This window comes from Mycetomoellerius zeteki, unplaced genomic scaffold (genome assembly GCF_001594055.1).
Source record: "Mycetomoellerius zeteki isolate Tzet28-1 unplaced genomic scaffold, Tzet1.0 scaffold568, whole genome shotgun sequence".
In the NCBI taxonomy this organism is placed as follows: Eukaryota; Metazoa; Arthropoda; class Insecta; order Hymenoptera; family Formicidae; genus Mycetomoellerius; species Mycetomoellerius zeteki.
This window is the reverse complement of record NW_017257575.1, coordinates 58,335-64,521: the sequence shown is the minus strand read 5'-3', so window position 1 is coordinate 64,521 and position 6,187 is coordinate 58,335. Positions and strand designations below refer to the sequence as shown.

At 41.8% G+C, this 6,187-nt stretch overlaps 1 pseudogene; it reads right to left on the bottom strand.

Annotated features, from left to right (window-relative positions):
- Positions 1-1,674: 1,674 nt before the first annotated feature.
- LOC108727996 (uncharacterized) lies at positions 1,675-2,481 on the bottom strand (annotated as a pseudogene).
- Positions 2,482-6,187: the final 3,706 nt, after the last annotated feature.

The following is a 6,187-nucleotide window of genomic DNA, read 5'->3' as shown; positions in this document are numbered from 1 at the left end:
GCCATATGCCTATCCGTTAAAATTTCATCGGATAAACCTACAACTTGATCGGACATTAAACTTGAACGGATAAAAAGAGAGTATTTTATCCGATCAAGTTTGATATCCGATCAAATATGTTAAATCTGATGCGGTGAAATGGCGCTGGCCAATCACGGAATAGTTGGTCACGTGATCAGAGACTTTTTGTATAGGCTCTATAGGCTGATGTAATGATGTTATTTGTTATTACCATTAAGACCGTTGACATCAAGTGAGCACATGTTGTTCTGTGAGCGAGCATATAGTGTTTCTAGCGCGAATCAGTATTTGTTTTTTTTTTGCTGTATCTGTTGTGAGTATTGCGAAGGGAAAGTGGTATCGGAAATCAGGTCCGCTGGTGATGTCGGAATTATATGCGAACAATCACGAGCAGTCAGAAGATATCGAAAAGAATTGAAAGTTAGAGCGATGTACAATGAGATGTGCTGCTGAGCTTTATTCGAAGGCAACTGAACTTGATTGTTAAGGGATAGGTACACACACGTATCGAGATATCCTTCGCTTCAAGAGAACAAAGGAAAGGTTGCGAATATATACATCGTGTGACACGAAGTAAACAGCTGATCGGTAGAACACTATCATGAATTCTGACAGTGTCGGTACCGGTAACAAGCGCGATTTGAACAGAATAATTGTCGACGGAAATAATCGTTGAAATTAAATCGATAACGAGCACACATGTTTAACAATATGAGTTATATGAGTCTGAATATAATATGCCGATGTAAAATAATTCGCGTAATGAACATTTACTAAGTTTAGTCTAAACAGTATCTCTTGCGTTTTTATTACGCACTAGTTCTTATTCGTATTGGTTGTGTAAACTGCACCTACGAAATGTGTGAAATTTCCCAGAATATAAAAACAGTGCTCGAAATTATGAAACTATAAATTGTTTTAATCAATGTTTCTGTTTTTCAGTGCGTGTGTGCGTGTATGTGTGTGTAATAAATCTGTGAAATCCGACAAAAATGATCGAAAAAATCCGATCTTTCGAATAATTTGATTGGCTAATGTTATCCGATCAAAAATATTTGATCGGACATAATGTGATCGGAAATAGTCCGTTCAAAAAATAACGAACGGATATTTCTCATCGGATATTCCGATGAATTTATTTCCGATTAAATATTTGATCGGATTTTTTGTCCGATCAAAATGATCGGAAATAACCGTTTGTTATTGTTTGAACGGACAATCCTATCATTAATGATCGGAAAAAGCCTGGATATTTTTCTCAGTGTACTTTTCTTTGGTTATCGGTAGAACATCTACTTGTCCATCGTACGCGGTAGCGATTTCTTTTATAATAAAATGTGCGTCATAGCCCGATAAATTATGAAACACAACAGGAATATAGAATGAATCTTTTTAATTCAAATTACAAGTTGAATGTGCTGGACCACGGTATCGTCCGGTGAGGTGGCAATGATCTCGGACCCGCGTATTGTCCGACGCGAATGGTTTCTCACAAATATGGCAACGCGTCGCGCTACGGTACGCCTCCCATTGTTGTTTAGACAACGTTTGCATTGGTACATTGGCGGACACAATATTTTTCACGCGATGCGCCAAGTCTTGGAGTTGGCGCACGAACCACGCTATACAGTCTTCATCGCGATGGAAGTGATATGACGACAACGAGTTGTTATGAGCAGTGCACGTAGTATCCGATGCTAAACGCTTCATGCTGCTGATATGCGTACGACGACACGTCTTCCTTGGGATCCGTCTTCCGCAGCGTGCACTCCAGGTCGGCGTACACGATGAACGCCACTCGTTCTTGGTTATTATAGTTGTCGAATTCGAGAAATTTGTCGTCTTCGCTTGGCAGTCGAATAGCACAGTCGTTGATTTTTTTGACAATCCACTTCGTGCGTCTGTAACTTTGCGCTCGTACTGAAATAATGCAGGCATCTGAAAAATAAGCATAAATTATTATTATTATTATTTATTAGTAAGAATAACAATTATAATTTGTTTTTCTTATACTTATCGGTCAAAAAATTTCTTAGTCTTTTTTTCAGTAATCTGCGATCTCACGAGACGCGACAGATTCTTAATCAACGCAAAGTGGCCGAGGCTGTCGTTGCGTAGATGTTGTAGGTACAACAAGTTGGCATGTTTCTCCTTCTTGTCGCCGGTGAGCCGCAGAGGAAGGATCTGCTTATTCTCAATGCCGTATACATTGATCGATACCGCGTTCAAACATTCGAATTTCGGAATGTCTTTTAAAGTCATCGGAAACTCGATACCCGCAAGATTCAGCGCTCTCATGTAATGCGGATATGAAGATTTCCGATTCACGTGTTCTTCAACCGGGTATAGAGCGGCGACCACTGACCACGCGAAGCATGCATTGTCCATGGATTTCACGTTGATTATCGCCTTCTTCAGTATAATTTCTCGTAAGAGTTCGATGTGACATCCTGCGCGCATGGGATTTAATTTATTCACGTTAACAGATAAATTCAGTATACGTGATAGCGCCCACCCACTGTCGCGTTCTTGGAACTCTTCGAGCGACACCAGGATAGGCTCGACGATGTACCGATCATACCATTCGCGTATATCGGTGCATCGATATATCTCAATGTTCTTTGTAATTATGCTTTTATTAGCACGTTTATCTTTCATCGCGAACTCGCTGTTGAACGCGGTGTTCACCTTCACACTACCGTGTCTTTCTATAGCGTCTTGCACACGCTCAAGCACTACATCGCCAGCGTCTTCCAAAAACCGCCGCGGCTCAATGTGATTAGAGTTTATCACCGCACCGGTCAGAACACGATTTTCGAATGCTATGTCAATCTCGCGCCATCGAAGTCCATATCCGGCACCCATATGCACAAATCGCTCACGCATCGAATCCTTCAAACTCTCGAGTCTCGCGATAGATGCTGATTGTCTCTTTCCGATTGATAATCGCGGATTCTTAGTACGACTCTGCTCTTCCAAAGATTCTATCTATGAAATCGTCGCATCGCTGTTCCCATGCAATGTACTCTACCAAGCAGAGCAGCTTGCTCTATTAAATCGCGCTCCATGTTACCGCTTGCGTTGACTAATGACGCGGTGTGTCTAAATCTTCTCATTTTATACCATTTACTTGATCACATGACATTTTGTATCAAATTACATTGATGATTCCCGTTTTCACGCATGCGCGGTGCCATCGCTTGAATATGTAATAACTTGTCATATCATGTTGAATGCTCATGAAAAATCTGGTCACGTGACATATCATATCAAATCGCATTGGCTGCGTTCAGCAGAACGTTTGTTTTGCAACTGTTGGAAGTTTCCTTCGCGCTAATTGGATCATACTTTTAGATCTAGAAGAATGGTCCTATCTCAGCAGACAATCATAAAACGGTTGCAAAACTGTTGAGTCTGCTGAACGCAGCCATTGATGACATCCTCGTGAAACATGTTGTGACATGTGACTTGTTGCGGCATGTCCTTGAAAAAAATCTTTGATTACGCTAAATCTAATAAAGCCGTCGACGCTTGCGAAATTGTAAACATCACATTTTTGTTGTATTAAATTACATTGATGTGATCGCGAAACGCTTCAAATATCAAATACGATGCGACGACCATCTGGCGTAAGATTTATTATAAAAATTCAAATATTGAATGTGAATTATTAATTACAGTATGGATGCTAATATATAGTATATGAATATATAATATATGAAAAATAAACGAATATTTAAAATGTATGTCTCAGCGTTTGAAATTATTCATTCCTTCTGTCTTCACGATATTTATTCATTCTTTTCCTTCTTATCTTCTTTGTAGTATCACATTACGTGCGCCGGTACTATCATCGCGATCGATGATATCATCGTGTCTGACAATATCGTTGCGCTCGCTTTAAAAGCATTATCAGAATATAATCGCATAAGTACAATAGAAAAAAAATATATATATTTTTTGAGTATGAGAATAAGTATAATAAAAGAAGTCACATAGAACGCTGCAATAAGAGAATAGATAGTAAGTATAGCATGCACATGAATCGCAACGTGTGGTATAACGTATCGAGAGAAAAATGGTAAGTATATGACAAGTATATGAGATAGAGCGCACGGAGGCCCGCAACACATTTTGGGGTAGCCCGCGGTGATAGCGCTGCTCAATATCTCAATGAGTATAACGGTAACATTTGATAGCCGGATGCTCTATGCATAACAAAGACAACTGCCTCAGAACTTATAATATTATATCGATCTTCTCGCGGCGACACTTTTGATTTACTTTGTTTTATATACATCGACTACCATAGATAAATCCCAGGCAGTCTCGTTACAGCGAAGAATGCTTTTCAGCTTCAGTCTTGTCCACGTCTTGTCCGCGAGTGGATTACGTTTTTTGATTGTGCAAAAAAAAATGTTTTTACGCGAGCCTCCAGAAAGGGAGGAGTTCTACGTGTATGAGGGAGAAGAGGAGGTGGTGGTGGTAGCCTTTCCTCCTTTGAACAATAATAATGAAGAAGAGGTGGAAAGGTTGCCGTTTCCTCCTTCGGACGACAATCAACAAGAAGAGGAGGATGAAAAGGATCCAAATCTTTCCCCTCCCCCCGAAATAAATCGGAATGAGATCGAGCCCGATGACCTCGTCCCATTCATGATGCGCCTCATCAGTTACTTCCAAGAGGCACATCCTGAATGGGAAGATGTTGAATAAAAATCGGGGGGGGGAGAGGGGCTGCTGAGGATGGTGAAGGTGTCTACTACGGAAGAGGTAGCGGGAGTATCAGGTAAGCATTTTACATTTTTGCTTCTTTTCCCTCAACCTATCCCCCCCCCCAGTTCCTTTCGCGACCGCGACGCCAGCGCCTGCCAGCGCCGCCTGGAGGCGACCAGGCGGCTGTATCCGTGGTCCAGAACCACCCCCCGTTATACTATTGACGTTCGAAGATAAGCTTATTCTCGCATGAGGATAAGCTCATCCACGCACCGCGGCGGAATCAGCTGTTCTTTGGCCGCGGTGCTCCCACAGGCTAGCCTACGCGGGGATACGCTGGCGCGAGCGTGCGCCCGCCGCGTGGTGCTCTCCGCCACGTTGATCAGCTTATCTTCTTAAATCTCTTCCTTCGTGTATTTTTGAAAATATTGATAAGCGCCATTTTTTTTCTTTTTTTTTGTTTTTGAAGTACACGGTGATCGCGCGTTCATTTCGCAAAATGGACGTACGCTGGAAACATTCATGGACTTCGTATGCGGTCCGACTGGATGTAGGAAAAAAGATTTTTGTAAAGACTTTTCTCCGATATTTAATCCCCATGTCCGACGTACATTTCGAGAAGGTTTTGTTTTATTATGCAGAATGGCAAGAAGTCTATCGTCAATTACAATACGACACTCGTGAAAAAGAGCTCGAAGAACAGAGTTGGGGATTTAGCAATACTAAAGAGGCGAAGAAGAATAGAATTGAATTTCGCGAAGGTTTACCCCGTTCGGAAGATTACTCGAACGATCCGCTTTCTCCGAAATTAGTAATAATCGACGATCTTATGAGAGAATCGTCGTCGTGCGACGCGATCGTGGATCTTTTCACCAAAGGCATTCATCACAAGAATCTCGGTGTTATTCTTATCTCACAGAATCTTTTCCATCAGGGGCGTGGTCAGCGCGATATATCTCTCAACGCGAATTACATCGTCGTTTTCAACGACGAGCACCCGTATACTTACAAACGGACAAAGGTTGAAACAACCTAACTCCCGTTGCTTGTACGTAGTTTGTCGGTTATTGCGGTCGGAAACGCGAGAGGTTCGTATCGGAGAAGGAAGGCACTTACAATAATATTACGCGTGCAGGTAATTCCGCAGTGAACATTTATTTAAACAAATAGTAACGGACATGTACAAAATACGTATAATTAGGCAATTGTAAAAGAGTAAATCATTAACGCTACATATATTAACACAAAACGATATATAATACACGCGGCTGGACTTTAAACGCTACACAGAAATTAACGCAAAACGGTATATGATACACGCGGCTGGACAATACACGAAATGCAATAATAGCGCGAATCGGACTAGAATACAGGCGGTCGGAATATGGATGCAGCGTGCGGATAGCGCGCACTCGGCGGATCTCGGGTCCGTGCGGTGGCGCGCCCTAGTTTG